The sequence below is a fragment of the Cavia porcellus genome, unplaced genomic scaffold (assembly GCF_034190915.1).
Source record: "Cavia porcellus strain 051 isolate PalLab524CR breed Dunkin Hartley unplaced genomic scaffold, mCavPor4.1 scaffold_10, whole genome shotgun sequence".
In the NCBI taxonomy this organism is placed as follows: domain Eukaryota; kingdom Metazoa; phylum Chordata; class Mammalia; order Rodentia; family Caviidae; genus Cavia; species Cavia porcellus.
This window is the reverse complement of record NW_026947493.1, coordinates 2,120,513-2,138,910: the sequence shown is the minus strand read 5'-3', so window position 1 is coordinate 2,138,910 and position 18,398 is coordinate 2,120,513. Positions and strand designations below refer to the sequence as shown.

Genomic DNA, 18,398 nt, shown 5'->3' with positions numbered 1-18,398 from the left:
CTCCCTGGTAAGCAGCAGTAAGCCTGCTGGCACACGGGCTGAGAATCAAACATTCCATCCTCTCTGCCATTAGCAAATGGAAGTCAAAGGTCTGAGCGTCTTTTGGGAGGTTGACTGTATGCAATATAGCAAATATGGGGGTTTCCTTCTACCATCTCTTTGAAGGCAAATATTGTTATCTCTGTTTTGCTTTGTTCTGATTAATTGTATTGCTCTATTCAATATTCTGTTTTGATAAGTTCTATAATGTTCTGTATTTGGTTTAATTTTGCTATACCTGATTGAAAGAATAACTATTATGAAGATAATGAGATATACTATGGTATCTATTACTGTTATCCTGGGAAGCTGCTGTGACATTCTGTACCAATTTTAGTGCATTGTCTCAATTGGCTTTGTTCTGTCTTGTTCTGTTGTATTTTAGTCCCTTCAAGATAAATTAAAAAAGCAAAAGAAGTGGCCCAGAAGCTTACATCGGGATAATAGAAAAGATGGCTCTGGGACCCCACCCTCCCATCACAGGCTCAAGAGTTTAGAAGGATAAACTCCTTTGAAAGACTTTACTTTCAGAAGAGAGACCCTGAGCCTCTTGCTTTTTCAGGGCCACATAGGGAAGTGTTTCCCTGAATTCAGTTATCCCGGCACTTAGAGGCCACTGCAACCGTAGTCAAAGAGATACAGGCTATTGCTTGAACTGGTGACAGATCTTAATGTCATCCACATGATGCTGGGTTTTTTGGGCATACAAAATGTAAGGCTTAGAGGGTTGTTGTAGTCAGGGGTTGTACACAGAACAATTCAGATCATGACATGGAGTTTATAATATTTTTATAATGGTCACCGGGAGTTAACACAGGAGAATGCAGGAAATCTATCCGCAACACCAAAGACATAGATTATTTAGTCAAGAGTCTAAACCCCAAGGCAATGTCCCACATGAGTCCAGATAAAAACCCAGAGCTCAGGACAATGCCTCCATGAGTCCAACTGGAAGTCCAGAGCCCACAAGAAGGACTCACGCCAGTCTCTTTTACGGATCCGTGCCGGGAAGACCCAAGGGTCAGCAGGGGAAGCCAGAAAGTCTATGCCAGCAGGATGAAGGAGCTGTGCTAGTGGGTTGAGGGTTCTGCACTGGAGCCGAGAAGTCACACTCACAACAAAGAGCGGGGCTGTCCTGAAAGGCACCACAGCTGTCCTCAGCGACACGGAGGCCCCCGAGCTCCTCCAACAAGCACAGTCGGGTACGTGCCAGGAAGCAGCGTGACGAGTTCATCCTGGAGACCAGGCAGCACATGTCTTCCCCTCCGGAGCCAGGAAGCAATGCTTGATGTCAAGACCAAAGCTTCTCCAGAACCAACAGCTGAGACAGCAACTCGTAGGAGAACCCACAATGTCTCCTTAACACCTCAATCCCTCTCCACACCTCTCTTCTTCTCCACCTCTTTATCCTGGCAACCCTCCTCAGGTGGAGCATCGTCTCTCAATGCATGCTGATGTAATCCAGCTGGCGTTAAGTTGATCACCAGTTTTCAAACCATAACAAGGGTCATGGTAGATTGTACCAATTTCTGAAGAAGGCCTGGGAGCCAAGTAAAAGAAATATAACAGGGTCACAGTCCCTGACAGGAACCCCAGAGAAGGTGATGCTTGAAGTTGTAAGAATAAAGTTGATGGTGCAGTGGAGACCCAGGAAGCTGGAAATACTATGCATCTGGAGCATCTGTGGAAGAAAACCTGAGGTGTAGAACAGATCTAGCCTAGAGGAGAGGTTATGTGGGCTGCGAGGCCATAGCGGTAGGGGCTGTCCAATCCATTTGGGCAGCATCTCACAACCATTTGCCCCAGGTGTTGGATCTAGAGCTTCATTACTTAATGTTTGCCCTGCCAGGTTTTGCTATTGCTTTGATCTAATTCCTTTCTATCCCAGTATTCCTCCCTTTTGGGACGGGAATGTTAACCATGTGCCATTGAGTGTTGGAAGTATTTAACTTTCTTTTTAATTATTTTTTTAAACAAAGGCTCATGACTAAGAGTCTTGACCTCAAGTCTCAGAGGAGATCTTGAATTTGGACTTATCAGCAGTGTGGAGCTGATAAGCCTTTGATGATTCTTAAAAGTGAGCCAAATACATTTTGCACAATAAAATGGACGAGTCTTTGAAGGCCCAGTTATAGTTTAATCTCAGATGTCCTGCACTGCCTCAGGTTGAGGCTTTTAGAAGGTCAGAGGTTGGGCCATGGGGCACCTTACTCTCCAGTTGATTGATCCATAAATACGTTCATTGGTAAATGTGCCGTTAGGAGGTGGGACCTGGCTAAAAGAAGTGGGTCATTGATGTTACACTGTTGGCAGTTACATCTTCCTGCCTAACTCCTGCCTTTGTTTGTTTCCTGGCTGCCATGATTCGAGCAGCTTTCCTCTACCACGCCCCTCTGCCACTTTGTTTCTGCCTCCAGCCAATAAGTCTTGTATTGAACTCTTTTGAAACGTGAGCCTAAGTAAACCTCTCCCCTTCTAAATTGCAAGTGTCAGATATTTTGTCCCAGTGATGGGAAAATGACTAATACATTGATCTCTGTATAAATTCTTCTGAGATAGAGACCCACAAATGAGGGTTTTAGGTTATAGGGCATACATATAACTTCATTTTATTAAATCTGAACTGATTATTTTCTGTAATGTACTAGTTTGTATCCACCAATGATGCATGTAAATTATTGTCTTTTCATATCCTTGCCAATAACTGATAGGACTTAATTTTGCCATTTCAACAGTGGTGTAAAGAGTATGTCAGTGCTGGCTGACTTTGAATTTTTCTAATGACTAATCTTCCTTGTGAACTGAGCTATTTGTCTACTTTTCAGTTTTTTCATTTACTGCCATATTTATTTCTGTGTCAGGTTTCTAGCTTGTCTTACTGATTTTCAGTTCATTGTGCATTTCTGATATCATTCTTGTTGCTTTTAGACCTGGAAGCCCATTTTTCATAGTCCTTCTGTTTCTTTGTCTATTTTGTCCTTTCCACAGGAAGCTTTAATTGTTTTTCTTTAGTCCTAATGCTTATTTTACCCAGTTGATAAAATTATTTACACTTCTTATATACAATGTATTTTGAGATATTTATACATGGTATAATAGTTAAGTTGAGCTAATTAACACATGCATTACCTCACATATTTTTGTGGTAAGAATAATACTTCCTTGGATATGTTGAAGAATAGACTGCATTACTGCAGCCGGTACTGAGTTAGGAAATGTGGCTGATGATAAAGTTTGTGAGTGAAGTAAAGATTAGTTCAGTCAAAGTTTTTCATTTGCATATCATAAAATTAACTGTTTATAGTTCTATAATTGTTATTCTGTTTATAGTGGATTCTTTTAATTGCCACCATAATCAATATAGAGCAGCTTTATTATCCCCCTAATTTCTCCATGCTAACTCTTTGTAATCAAACCCTTTCTCCACTCCTAACTCCTAGCAACTGTGGATCTCTGTGTTATCTCTATTATATTGCATTTTAAAGAATTTTGTGTAAATATGATTCACACAATATAAAATTGTTTGAATCTGGCTTCCTTTGGTAGGCATGATATTTTTGAGATTCACTTATGTTGAATCAATAATTTGTTCCTTTTCATCACTGAGTATTATTCCATTGTGTTGGAAGGTACCGAAACCTCTGCAAACCATGAGTTAGCCATTCACTTGAAGGCCATCTGGGTCATCATTCATTGTCAGGATTGTGAGTAAAGTTGTTATAAGCATTTGTGTATACTTTTTGGTTTTTTTTTCTTTTTCTTTTCATATAGAGTTTCACTATGTAGTTTAGGCTGGCTTTGAGCTCATTATATAGCTCAGGATGGCCTTGAACTCACAATAATCCTCCTGCCTTAGCCTCCCGAGTGCTGGCATCACAGGCGTGTGCCACCATGCTGTAAGCATCCCAAAGTGAGACTGATGGGTTGTTGTAGTTCCTTTTTTTATTGCTGAGACAAAATACTTTATGCCCAAAATTAAGGGAGGAGAGGTTTATTTAGCTCACTGTTTGCAGAGATTTCAGACCATAACCAGCTGGCTCCAAGGCAGGGTGGCAGATGGCAGAGGGTCAGCCGTTCGCGGCTGCCAAAGACATGGCTGCAGCAAAAGCAACAAGAACAAGGGGCGAGGAGCAAGCCTGTGTGCCCTCTCATGCTGTGTGCAGGCTCCGTGCCCAAGGGCAGGTGTCTGCTCACAGGCCCAACTGCAGTACTAGACAATGGACCAGTCAGAAACTCTAGATTCAGCTGCCTTTGAAAGAACCTGTTCCACCACGACCACATGGCGCTTTAGGGGACATCCTGATGCAAAACATAAGAATCATAGTAAATTTCCGTGGGGGCTGTGTTTTTTTGAATTCTCACCAGCAATGTTTGGGAATTCTGGCTGCTTGGTGGCCTCATTGTTGATATAGTCGATTTTCTTTTTGCCAGTCGAGTGGCTATGCAGTGGCATTTCATTGTAGTTTAGTTAGAATCATCCTTCTCTGGAGTCTGATTGGAGGGGCAGAGCCCTCAAATCAAGATGTTGACAAGCTCTTAAAAATGAGCCTGTCGGGGCTGGGGGTATAGCTCAGTGGTACAGTGTCTGCCTGGGAAAGGGCTGAGTTCAATTCCCAGTATCAAAAAATAAATAAATAAATAAAACCAGCTGAGTGATGATTGCTGCATCTCTGAATTCCTTAGGTTGAGCACATAAACCACCACCCCTTCCTCTCCCTTAGCTCACGTGGACAGAAGCAATGAGTCTGGCCAAATACGATGTCTGTATGAAACTAGCAGGTGCTGGTGTGGGTACCTGAGATTCAGCTTTGTTCTAGCTTTGACAGAGGAAGGGCACCCTGCTGAGAATGGCCAGGGGCGAAACAGGAATGGCCTTCTCTGTTGTGTCTCTGTTTTCTTTTCTTTCTCTTTCCCACAATAAGAAAGTTCTTGTACCACCCACACATGGGGAGAAGGGGGCCACTTATGGTCTCAGATTCCTATCTTCTTCAGAGTTAATCTTTACATCCTTTTCTTTGCACCAAAAATTCACTCTGCTGTGATTTTTAGAGACATAATGGACATTCACCTGCTAGAAACACTAGAATCACACCCAGTGCTGGAAAGTGGGGAGGACTCAACCAACATTTCACCAGATTGGAGGTCCCCAGAAGCTCTGTGGTTGTTTGGAGTGAAGATTCTAAAGGACATGTACTGACTGTGCCAACTATGGGTTGTGGGTATTGGAAGACACCACGCTCAGTTACCAGCCCTGACCACCATGTGGCATTTTTGTCTCATGGCAGGAGACTGAGATACAAAATAACTGGGGCTAGGATGATAGAATGGTTCATTTCAATCAGAAGAAACTTTAACTCCTATTTTAGGCCTTATCTTAGAGAAACAGTTTTTGTTCTCTAGAAAAATTTAGTGTAATAATATTAAGAATAGAAACACTATGTGATATACAAGGTTGATAGAGCCCAGCATATTTTCCAGATTATAACTGAAAACACATACATCATTTCTGAATTTATAACATGAGCCCTGTTTAGACATTTAAATCTCCTACTCATTGATGGAATCACATTATTCCCAGCAATTCAGCTCTTATTTATGGCTTAGAGTGACAAGAGTTGGAAAATCAGAATAGTCTTGTAGGGGCTGGGGATTTAGCTCAGCGGCATAAGCGCCTGCCTTGCAAGCAGGCAGTCGTGAGTTCGATCCCTGGTACCGATAAAAGTGAAAAAAAAAAAAAAAGACCAAAAAACAGAATAGTCTTGTACAAGAATAAAAATACAGCTTGAGCCTGCACCAGTCTTTACCAAGGATGAAGAGCACCTCCAGCCTCCCAGGACACATGACCTTGGGTAGGAGCATCTTTTCCTGTGGCAGACTAACCAGTGTTACTTTGTTTGCAGAAGTGTATGTGTCCTGTTATACCTGGCCAGCTACACCATGTCATCAACAACACTGGGACAGGGTCCTTTCATTGTGACACCAAAGGGATACATGTTGTTAACTGCCCTGAGCTGGTTGCTAGGAGCACACTGGTAGCTATGGGGCACAAATGCCCACAACCAAACCTGACCTTTGAGTGCCTGCAAGACCTGCTCCATCCACTCTCTCTCTCGTTTCATGAAAATGCAGCAGAAGGAGCTCTATCAACAAGAGGAGCAGAGACCATAAAGTCAGCTACATGCATGTCTGCGTCATGTCGGGCATAAGCAGAGCTCAGGGCTCTACCCCTTGGAACCTAGAACTGGTCCGTGGCGTCTCGTGCTTGCTTCTCTGGCTATGCTTCTTCTGGAAATTGGCGTAACTGCAATTCTTCCCCTCTTTACCAAACTACTGACTGAGCTATTTGTCATTCTATGTGCAAAGGGTGGTGGGCTTTATTGTAAGCTATTTTTTTATTTGTCCAAAGTGTCCTTGAGAGATTTACTGAGTATTCTTGAGACACAGATTCTTGTATTTTCTTCTTTCCATTGCTCTTCTAATTTCATTTTGTCTTTTCCTTTCTCTATCACTTCTGCTTTGTTTCCATCACCACTATGATTCTTGTTTGATGGATGTTAATGGTGATCCCAAGGCATAACTAACTGGTGTGTTATAACAGGATATGAAGGCAGAGTGGCATGTGAATGATTTAGTTTTTTTTATGTGTCTTTCCATCTCATGCAGGTGGCCCAGGTCTTATGTGTCTTCAGCTAAAAAACTTTAGTACCAAAATGGGGATTTCTGGAAAGTTCAAACTATTCATGTAAATTCACCATGGGAGGAGATGTCAAAGGTGGATATGCATCAGGATAATCAGGTTGCTGGACGTAAATGGCAAGACACAGCAACGTGTGTATGTGCTCTTCTGGTTTCTGCCCCTCTCACTGAAGAAATTGCTAATACTGCCTTGTGGGTGCTTTGGCTTCTCCCTTTATCCTTCTCCTCTGTTCCATGGAAAAGCCGTGATGTCTGGAAGCTCAGACATCTCAGGGGAGGCACATTGTGTCCTGAGCTTTCTTGAATTTCCTCATACATCCCATCAACTAGGCTGCATAGGACAACCATGCTAGGCCACAGTGAGCTTTACCAGCCTGATCAACTTTGTGTCATGTTGGGAGGAAGGTCAAGATGGGTGAATCTGTCTGCTTATAAGAATTAAAAGTGAATTTTCTAGTTACTATCAGTAATTCTCATTCATTGCCTCTTTGTTTTTCTAACAAAATTGGGGATCAAAACACAGGCCTGTCCACAGTGCAGAGCTGATGAGGAGCTGCACGTGGCTTAGCAGGGCTGAGGGCTACAAGGGGAAAGTCTGTGAGCCTGAGATGCTGACAACAAAAATTGAACCTCAGTGTAGAGGGCAAAGTGGGATCCATGCACCCTGCCTCTTTGAGGGTCCCTCAGCAGAATCCTGAGCTGTGCTCTCAGGTGAGAGATGATGTGGCCATCAGGCCGTGCATGTGGGAGACTTGAGTGCAGGGTACTCACATGGCTTGCTTGGGGTGGCCCTCCGAGTGCTGCTGCCCCTGCATGAGTCCTCCGTCTCTGCATCCATGGAGTTCACCTGCGTATGCACCTCCTGGCTGTGCAGAGCAGTTCCTGATACAGTGGGTGACATGCTGGTCACAGTCTAATGAATCTGTGGAGACGGGGGCTGGACTATTGGTATGGCATAGTGACTCTTTTGTCTTCAGATTCCCTTCTGCAGTGATAGGCTCCAGACTGAGCAAGAGAATTGTTCGCCTAGTGGAAATGTCAGGAAAACAAAGACAATGCCAAAATGCATTCAGAGTTCCACACAAAGGTTGCTAGCATGAGAAAAGGAAATTTCTCTGCAACATGGGATAAATAAGTTCTCTGTGCCTGGGCCTCTTCCTTCCATGTCGCAGCACCGTACACTATTTTTATAATACAGAGAAACTGCATTCCACAGAGCTTTCTCAAACATCCTGCTCCAAATAGTTCTGATAGTCCCTGAATTTATCATTTCAGTTGTTGTCTTGACAGGAAAGATTTTTCCATCTGCATCATCTTGATATAAATGGCATTGTTGGCACATTCATTTATGTGGACAGGAGCATCTGTTTGTATCAGCACATTCAGAGTCCTTTACTGGCCCTGAGGCCTGGCCATAGAGCTCGGCCAGGTTTGACACCAGGTCCACATGAGCTCCCCATGACACATGTGCAGAGGCCTTGGAGGAATGCAGAGGCCCTAGAGGGCCTTTGACAGAGGCTTTGCCATCTTTTCTGTCTATTTTTCACAGAGGACCTGCTAAAGCAACTTGGTTGGCCAGATTTCCAGTGTGCCCTTGAGCTTCCACTGACATTGGTGTGAACTGGGGCTTGCCATGTGTTCTTCCCTGGACTTCTCTGGTAAGGAATTTCTCTTATCAACCTTAAGCCTCTGAGAATGGGGCGGGGGGGACCACCATGGGAGGAACTGCAGAGTACCCATGAAGTGGTCCTACTACTTCTCAAATTCCAAACATGGCCATGCATTTGTAAAAATGAGCTCTCCAGGAGAAAAGTTTGGGTTAAGCCATTCTTTTCAGAGTCCTTTGTGCCTTCTTCTGTCCCTGCCTTTGCACACACAAAGGAGAGTTGCCCTCAGAGCCCCTGGGCCCAATGGGTCCCCCTGAGTGCACAGTCAGGCCAGGCTGGAACTCTGCCCAGCCCTCTCCACCTTGCAGTAAGGCTCTGCATTTGTTCTTTCTTGATCCACCAGCTCTGGGACAGAAGGACACAGCTGGGTGGCCCTATCCTCACTGTACTTCGGAGTGCTCATGCTGAAAAGTGGTGCTCAGTGAAAGGCATAATAAATTAGTGGGGGACAGGAATCTTTGCATCATGTGAGCTATGTGGAGCTATGTGGACAGCTGCTCATAAGTGTAAGATAAAATCATTAGAGGGAAGTCAAGTTGAAATATTCTTTCAATAGTCCAAAGTAGTTGTCAAGATATGTGACATCCAAGAGTGTCAACTTTTTTCATGCCATGGACCTCACCTGATCCCTAGACAGCCTTCCTGTTGGAGAGTGGTCATTTCTGGATTTTGAAGGTAATGGCAGGCTGGATCTGTTCGTGTCTCTCAAGTTGGGCCATTATTGTTCACAGGAACACATTCAAGCCAGGTACTATGCCTTCTGAAGATGTTTGTGGTCCTCATCCATTTGTCTTCCCATGCAAAATTTTGTTCACATTGTACTCCACTTCTCCAAGATAAGCTGCATTTAGTGTGTGTTGTGGTGACATTCAGAAATCTAAGTTCTAAATATAAATTACGGCATAGTTACCTAGGTGACAAATACTAATAGAGACACCTGTATGAAATCACCCTAAATTTTACACTTTGCATGTCTAATACAGTACCAAGCATGTTTGGCTAGTAGAAAGATATCTGGCAATGCACACACAGTGACAAGGAATCTAAACCCTGGAGAAGATCTAGCTGAATGCTTCTTTCAAGAGAACCATGGTAAGAAGGGAAAGTTCAGTGAACTTTCCTGATCCTTTCTGGTGTGGTGCAGAGAGTTGACCAGCTTTGCATCTCAGTGCCATGAACCTCAACCAATGACTGACTATAGTCTCTTGGCTTCTAACTCCTGCCCTAGGCAACACCTAGCATGATTAGATGTGATAAAAGTTCAGTAAATCCTGGACAAAAGTACCAAACACTTGTTTGCTTCTACCTAAGTCCCCTCATCCACTTCATGGTGTGTTAGTCAGTGCTTACCAGAGTCAGCTACAAAAGTGCAAAACATCTGTCTCTGGGCTTGAGATGCACAGGATCCAGTCAAAGGCCTGGAGTCCATGACAACGTTCTGTCCACATCCTTACTAGGAGGCTGTGAGATTCTAACACCAAGGCTCAAGGTGTGCAAGTGTAAGGAACCTTCTCCCAGTGACTGGCATAGGGGGACTTGGTGATGACTTCCCCAAGTTGCGGTCTCCTCTCCCTGGGACAGGTACCCAGTGCTCAGTGCTCTGCTCCCCTAGGGCTGAGAACTGGTGCACAGTGTTCAGCTCTTCTGTCCATTAGGCTCCTGCTTCAACACTAAGGTTTTAAATCATATTTCTTGTTCTTTTTACAAAACCACTAATCTATCTTGCAGGCTAAACTCATGAGAGTAGTGTTAAGTGAAACTGTTTAGTTTAATATTTGCCCAAAGAAGGTCCATGAGGGATCTGCTGCCTTTTCTGTTCTTTGGAAATCTCTCCTTGGTTTTTTTTTTCTTTTTAGTTCTTCTGTAGTTTTTTTTTTCTCCTTTTATTTGTTTTGTCCCCCATCTCCTCCTTCCCTTTCTCTTTCCATCATCCCTCATTCGCTCTAGAGGAAAGAACCTCCGCAAAGCCATGGAGTGCAGACGCCCTCTGGTGGCCGTCAGGGATCTCCACAAACTGGAGGTTCAGAAACCCTCAAATCGGGGTAAGTGCCCCAGGGGCTGGGATTGGCAACCCCTTCTCTTTCCTCCGGCTGTGACCATCCAAGGGTCTCCTGGGACAGCCTCGACAGACAACATCAGATCCCATGGATGGGGCCCACGCCCCACCAACTGGCCCCTCCTTGGATGGTTCCACTCTTTCGGCCCTGCAGCGCACGGAGCCCCTGGGGGGACACTCACAGGCTGGGGCCCCGTACTGCCAGACCCCTTGGGTGTGTGGCCCTCCGGAAGCCCCTAGCCTTGTCCTCAGAAGACCGCGTTGAGTCGGTGCAGCCAGGTGACTAGGCGGGGGTGCAGGCCCTCCTGCGGGGCAGGGCAGGGAGACACGCGGATGGGAGTGTGTATCCCTGTGGAGAAGAGGAGGCCAGTGTCTGCGTTGTCTTGGGAAGGAGCCAGCCAGAACAGGAAGGAAAAGCCAGATAGAGATCCCCATCACGAGGCGGGGGACTTTGGGGTCTGGGCTCGCCCTGGCTGTGTGCATGAAACTCAGAATTCCATATCTTCCAAGAATAAATGAGACCCTCAAATCCTGCCCTAGAGTTTTTATTACTAAAAATGCACAGAAGTGCTGTAGCAGTCACATAAAAAGTAGAAAGAAGGTGGGTGTGATGGTACAGACCTGTAATCCCGCGGCAGGAGGACCCCTCAGGGTTTGAGACTAGCCTGGGCTACATAGTGACACCCTGTCTCTAAAAACTAATCAAAATAAGTAAAAAAAAATATAGTTTTTTAAAAAGTGGCCAGTACTGACTCTGGTAGTGCACATCTGTAATCTCAGCCCTCTGGAAAGCTGAGGCAGGAGGACTGCAAGTAAAGCCCAGGCAGTTTAGTGATACCCTGTCTCAGAGCACAAAGTTTCAAAGGGGCTGGGAACATAACTCGGTGCAAAGGCCATGGGTTCAATTTGCTGTACTGTCACTGAGAAAAAAGCTCGAAGCTGGGGTGCATGCAGTGGTAGGACTTGCTGAGCATGTGAAAAGCCTTGCGTTTATTGCCCAGCACTGAAAACAAGTGCAAACACACAGGAAAGCCAAAGGAACTGTGCCGTCTGTGTACAGGCCCTCCAGGACTGGGGTCCCCTTCACCGTCTGTGTACGGGGCCCTCCAGGACTGGGGTCCCCTTCACTCTGAGGTGCTTCCTTTTAGCGTGTCTTTCCCAGTCTGCTGAAACATCTGTCCCTTTACCCTGAGCAACAGAAAACCACTAATGATATTTTTTCCTTTTTGAGGTAATGTTTGCTTGCAGTTTGGTGTTTGTTGGTTTCTGAGACAGGGTCTCGTGGTGTGATCCAGGCTGACCTCAAGCCTTGATGGGATCCTCCTGCTCAGCCTAAGTGCTGTGATAACAAGCACTGCCACACACCTAGCGAAACATGCAAACCTTTTTTGCTCTTTTGTGAGGTGAGTTGCTCGTGTAGCTCAGGTTAAGGTCCTGTGCTCTTTTCCGGCATTCTTTCCAGGTTCTTGTTCTGAACAAGTGATTTTTTTTTTTGAGACAGGGATTCGGTCTTGGTGCATGGTGCAGACTGACTTTTCTGAGCTTACTATGTAGTCCAAGATGGCTTCAAACTCTCAATCTTCCTTCTGATTGCTAGGATTACAAGTATGCACCACCAACCACATCCAGCTTCTCAACAAATAATTGGAGAAGAAATGGCCAAAAGATAGGTTTCACATTTATTAAAGGTAAGAAAAGAAGTAGGCTCTGTGGCACGGAAGTGGGCCTCCGGAAGAGCTTACCGTGGCCATGAGGTTAATGGCAGCTATGCCTTGTATCCGCCCCCCATGTCAGACCCAGGCCGCCCTATCAAAATCCTGTTTAATCTCCTGTCAGAAGACTCAAAGATAACACTTTCTGATTGGTCCCAGCACAGAGCCTGTATCCTGGACCTCTGCAATGATCATGGCCTAATCTCCTGCCTCAAAGCCACTGTGAAGCTGGGGACCATAAGCATGTCCCTCTCTGCCCCTGTCACCTTGGTCTTCTTTCTAAGGACTTTCAGAGGAAAGTCCTGGAAATCCCAAGAGTGGGTCCATGTCCTCCCATTTCCCTCTTCACTCTGGCTGCTTGAAAACTCTAAGATTCGGAGTGTGACTTGTTCCCAGCAGGCCCCAGGGCCGGAGTTAGGAACTTCAGGGTCTCATCTTGCCCTCCCCTCTCACTGAGTTCCTCTTCTGTTGTTTTAAAACCCTGCTGAATCCATGTACAACTCTACACATAGGCTCTCAGATCCTGGACAGAGACGGATGGAGCGCTATGTAAAGAAATAATCATGTTGGAATTTCCAGGACATTTCCATGATTTGGGGTCCAAAAATGTGAAATTGGGGCTGTTCCAGCACATCTGGAATGAATGGACACCCCGGCCACACTGCACAGAGCTGTGTGCACAGCAGGCGGGAGCACACACACACACACACACACTCACACATGTGTGTGCACAAAGAATTCCTGTCTTGGTCCAGACGCTAACAGGCAGAAAAACCACCAATTCCAAACAGAGAGATGGCCCTTGGAGTGGCCCGGTACCCCGCAGGGGATGGGGCTCAAGCAGAGGCCTGGCCTGACCTGAAGCTGGTGCCACTGAGGACAGCGATAATGATGATGAACAAGCCAGCACGTACTGCTCTGAGCTCAGCGGCTGTGATTTCTGGCTTTCTACCCTCACCACCCGAATTGGTGCGTGTGTGTGGTGGAGGATCCCTCAAGTCAGGTGCCAGAGACCCCAGGGAAGCTTTCAGTTTCCAGGCATGAAGAATGAGGAGGGAGGATATGGGAGGGAAGGGTCTCAACCAAAAGAGACAAAGCCAGGTGGGATGGCACACACCTGGAATCCCAGCCACACAGGAGGCTGAGGGAGGAACACTGAAAGTTCAGGGCCAGTTTGGGCAATTGAGTGGCCCTGTATAAAGTAACAACATGAATTCTGAATATGTCTCAGTGGTAGAGCACTTGCCCTGTGCTCCATCCCCAGGACTGCAGTACAAGAAGGAGAGAGACAGAGAGAGAGAGAGACCCTCTTGCCTCAGCCTCCTGAACGCTGGGATCACAGGCTTGTCCACCACGCCCAGCAGAGACCCAGTGTAATGAGGCCGTTTGCTCATGGGCTGGATCGCTAGAATCATGAGCCAAAGTACATGTGTACTTCATGTGTCCTAGTGGCAGAGAGATGAGCAACTCAGACTTCCTCAAGGTCCTGTGGTGCCTCATGCAGGCAAGGTCGAGGTCACCCAGGGCCTCTGCCTCCCAGGGTGCCTCCTGCGGCTGCCCAGCTTCCCAGTGTGAGCCACGACTCGGCCCCTCCTGCATCCCAGGTACAGAACCTACTCCATTTCAAGCAGAGCGACCCCAAGCCTCCCTCCGGCCTAGCAGGGTGGCTTTAGGTGTGCGCCCAACTCTTGCCCACCCCATCAGCCTCCTTTCCAGCTCCCCTTGCCCCTCAACCCAACCCAGGCCATTCCCAGCCCCTGTCACCCCAGGCCAGGAGAGGTTCTGGAGTCCTGATCCACTGGGTACAGTCAGGAAAGGATGAGATGTCACCCCGGAAGCCAGACGGACTGGGTGACCTCTCTTCCAGCTGGAGAGACCCTGAGTGGCTGTGGCCTGGGGTTCCCCCAGCTCTGAGGGTGAGATGCTGGCATTGCCTTTGGCTCTGCCTTCTCCCCTGGCTCTGCAGCCCGGCTGTTGCTATAAACCCAGGTTGGTTGTCAGTGTCACTGAGAAAGCCACCCCAGGCCTGTGTGGGTCTCATCTCTAAGATCCTCAAAGAGCAACTGGCTTGAGAACCTGCACTGGTCGCTCACCTTCTCACCTGTCTCTGCCCGTCAGGCTCAGGACAAGGCTGATGTGGAAAGCAATTGAGACCAAGGTGTATTCAGGCACCTGGAGAATGTAAAGGCCAGTGTGGGGTGTTTGGTGTCCACCTGTGTGTTGGGAGCCAGTGAAGCTGGGAATTGACCTAGGGCATGACCCAGACCTTATCCTACCAGAAAACAAAGAACTCCAGCTCAGCCAGGTGAAGAAGTTGCTACAGCTCCTAGGCAATCCAAGCAATGGGTTGCTACGAAGAGAAGCTGAAATTGACATCATCTTTCCCGGTATATAATAAAATAAATAAATATAAATAAACATGCTGCATTGGCTGAGCAGGACCTTCCCTCCCATCAGGAGAGCGAGGGCTCCACCTGACCCCAGCTTTGTCTCTTTCTCATCCTCCCGAGGTCCTTAACTCTGAAAACCTCAGGAGCTGCATGGATGGCAGCACCTGTTGGAGGGCTTTCACAGATGGGGCATCCCTGGGTTCTCTTGGCCTTCAAGATTACAAGGGCACTGCTGGCACGATGGTGCATACGTGCAGTCCCAGCACTTGGAAGGCTGAGACAGGAGGATTGTGTGAAGTTCAAAGCCAGCCTCGGCTACAGTGTGGGTTCAAGGCCAGCCCAGACTACATGATGTCTTTAAAATCCCCCAAAAGCAACAACAAAAAGTGGGCCATGTAGCCCTTGAGCCATAGTCAGTGGGGCTCCCGACTGCCCCCTGGCACCCCCATATCCCTGGCAGTGGAGCAGGTGCACAGGGCAGGGAGTGGGGGACGCTGCCCCGAGGCCCCTCATCCTCCCTTCCTCCCGGCCAGGTCCAGGGTGCTGGGTGGAAGGGAGGAGGGGCCCAGAGGGCTGCAGGAGAGGCCGTGTGTCCTGGACTCTTCCTTTCCCTGACAGGAAGTGGGCCAGGATCCATTAAGTGAGCTGGGAGGAGAGGCGTGTGCTGTCTGCTTCCTTTGAAGATCGCTGGCTCTCAGCTCTGGCTCTACCTGGCTGACTTCTCCCCAGTCCTCGTCCTCTGTCTCTCTGTTTTTTGAGATGGGATCCTGCCACGTAGCCCAGGCTGGCCTTGAACATCCTCCTGACTCAGCCTCCCTCGGGCTGGCATCACAGATGTGCGCCATCACACCTGGATTTTTTTTCAGTTGAGTCTTTGCAGCTTGGTGTGTGATTTACACTAACAAATTTCTCAGTTCAGGCCTCGTTTTAGTCCTTGGGAGCCATGTGTGCCAGGTACCACTGAATCAGACAGCCAATACCCAACCCTTAGCCCAAAAAATGCCACCAGGGAAGAGGCAGGGGATCCACCTGGCAGAAGCTTCATGTGTTGCGTAGGGAGACACCCAAACCTGGTCCATCCAGGAAGTGAGGACCGAGGGGCCCCTTGTGAGGGTCAAACAGAAGTCCAGGAAGGTCCCAGGAAAGTACAGGGTGTCAGCCCCAGCTGTGTACCAGAGGCCTTTCTATGCAGGAGGACAGGGAGTGGGCCCTTGTCACAGTTGGCCCGGGTGGTGCCCCAAGCCTGGCTCTGGAGCCCAGGCGGTGCTGGCTTGGGTGTGTTTTGTGTCACCTGGCACCTCGCCTGGGGCTTCCAACCTGAAGACCCCTCTATGAGTCACAGAGTACATGGATTCAAGGCTAAGGGTGGCAGGGCCACCTAGGCACAAAGTGACAGCCTGGTACAGGATCACTCACTCCCCACAGGTGTGGCTGGGCTGAGCCAGCCGGAAGCTATCAACAGAAGCTACTCTGGCCCCCGCAGTCTCATGGTGGGACGTGGTGTGGGTGACAGAATCTAGCCTGGCCATGAAGCCTTCCCATTGTAAATATGGGTAAACTGAGGCTGCTGGTAGCCGCGGGAAAGGGACTTGGATTCAAGGCCAGCATGGGAAGCTGTGGGAACCAGCTCAGAGGTGCAGCCTCAGTGTCAGTTACAGATGATAGAGTCCAGTGTGCCGATGTGAGCTGGCAGAGGCCTAGGCCAGTGGGTGGCTGTGCCAGTGCTCCAGCCAGAACAGGAGCAGGGTAGGACCACAGTGCCCCAGGCGGCTTCCCCTTCCTCAGCTTCTCCCCTTCCTTCTGGACAGGGAGTTTCAGGGAGAGAGCCAGGCACCAGAGCAGGAACGCATCCCAGACCAGCCGCTGAGCTGAGCTAGAAGTAGAACGTTATTTTTCTGGTATCCTCCTGCCTCAGCTTCCTAAGTGCTGGATTCCCAGTGTGGGTCGCCGTGCCCAGCAAAGGGCTGTTTGCTCAAATGTCGGTGTCAGGTTAAAGCCCGTGTGAGCGCGGTGAGTGGGATTGGTGTACAGACTGAGAGTCAGGCTATACCTTGAAACCCACTTCTTTATCGCAAGGTGGCAACACGGCGATTAATCTGAATACTGAGTCTGAGTTTAGAAGACACACTCCTACGCCAACATCTGTTGTCTTAAACCACAGTAATGGGCTGGGGATGTAGCTAGCGGTGCAGTGCTTACGCAGCATGCGCAAGGCTCTGAGTTCAATCCCCAGTCCACAAAAGTAAGTAAATGAAATGAAAACAAAAACAAGTCACCGCGAGCCGCTGTTCACCGCAAGGCCCCTGTCGCACTTGGCTGAGCCGCCTCTGGGGGCGCTCGCGCCCCACCTGCGGTCTGGGTTGGAGCCGGTCAGGTCCAGCCAAGAGCCCGGAGAGGCCCCGCCTGGGGCGGGGAAGGTGCGCGCTGAAAGGTGTGAGGGCGGCGGCCGCGGTTTCCGTGCTGGCTGCTCCCCCAGGGCCCCCCTCAGGACAGGGCTGGCCCAGATCGGCGGGAGATCGGCACTGACCCCGGGATCTCAGTGCAGCGGCACGATTGGGCGCTGGGGACCGGTGACCACCCCCATGGACTGCTGGAACGGCCGCGAGTGCAGCGCGGCGGCTCAGCACTTGGGGGTGCAGGGGGGCCTGCAGCTCACGGGTTCAAGCCCAGCCTGGGGACAGTGAGACCCTCCCGTCCCCGTCTCAACAAAACAAGGCAAAAACTAGGACAAAAATAGTACATGCCTCTGTGTGAATGGTACAGAATTTTGTTTGTTTATCTAACTGTTTATTTGGAGGCAGAGTCCTGTTTATATTTCCCAGGCTGGCTTTGAACCCACTATGCAGCCCAGGCCGGCCTTGAACTTGTGGCGATCCTCCTGCTTCAGCCTCCGAGCTCCGGGAGTCCAGGTCTGCGCCACTCCGCCAGCCCATTTTGCCCCACATCTCTAGTGACCCCACAGCCTGAGCCTTGCAGCGGAGGAGAAGGAGGCGCGCTGGGTCTGCGCCCTGCAGGACCGGAGGAGGCGCGGTCCGCCCGGACGCCAGGGAGAAGCCCCGCTGGCCGCAGGTGGCGCCCCGCCCGCCGCTGGCCCCCGTTTCCCTCAGCGCAGACCCAGCCGAGCGCGGGGGCCGCGGGAGGGTGAGGGCTGCCTGGCCTTTCCGCTCGCCTGGCAGAGGAGGGCGAGGCACTGCGGAGGGCTTTGCACCCCAAGGCTCGGCAGAAGCCACAGCCCCCCCAGCCCGCAGCGGGAGCTGATCGGACGCTGTGCAGCCCTGGGGAGCCGCCCGACCTCTCTGAGCCTCATTTTCACTGCGTGATTGGCTGGCGCGGCGTGGCCTCAGGTCTCACGCGGTGACCCCGGTGGTCCCCCGGCGTGATGATCATCCCCGCCGCACGGGGGCCGCTCTGACCCGGACCGGAGCAGACGCAGGCTGTGCACACGGTGGCGCTGGGTTCTCCGGAGACTCAGGGTGACCCCAGGCTTTCCAGGCTTAGGGTGTGGCCCAAGGCGCGGGGAGAGGTGCCAGCCCGGAGCGGAAGAAGGAGAGGAGCGGGGGCGCAGCTGCCAGCCCGGAAGCGGTTGCCGGTCGGCACCCCGCGTTCTGAGCCGCGCTTCCTGTGGGTGCAGCGGCCGGGTGACCTCAGCCTACAGACATCCCGGACGGCCCGGGTCCAAACAGGCCATCCTCACTGTCCCCTGAGGGGCGGGGCCTGCCTGGCAGTACCCATTCATGCCCTGGGATTTATGGGAACCCCTCCCGGGGCACCACTCCTGGCGCCCTGAGGGAGGCTTCCGGGCCCAGTGGCTGTGCCACCGCCGGAGACACCCAGGTCC

At 49.4% G+C, this 18,398-nt stretch overlaps 1 long non-coding RNA gene across 1 annotated transcript; it reads right to left on the bottom strand.

Moving 5' to 3' along the window:
• Positions 1–811: 811 nt before the first annotated feature.
• On the bottom strand, positions 812–7,712 carry LOC134477809 (uncharacterized). The gene is made up of 2 exons (XR_010050013.1): positions 7,507–7,712; positions 812–1,720 (listed from the first exon to the last, which is right to left on the bottom strand). It is a non-coding gene; the product is annotated as an uncharacterized LOC134477809 (long non-coding RNA).
• Between the last annotated feature and the right edge of the window lie 10,686 nt (positions 7,713–18,398).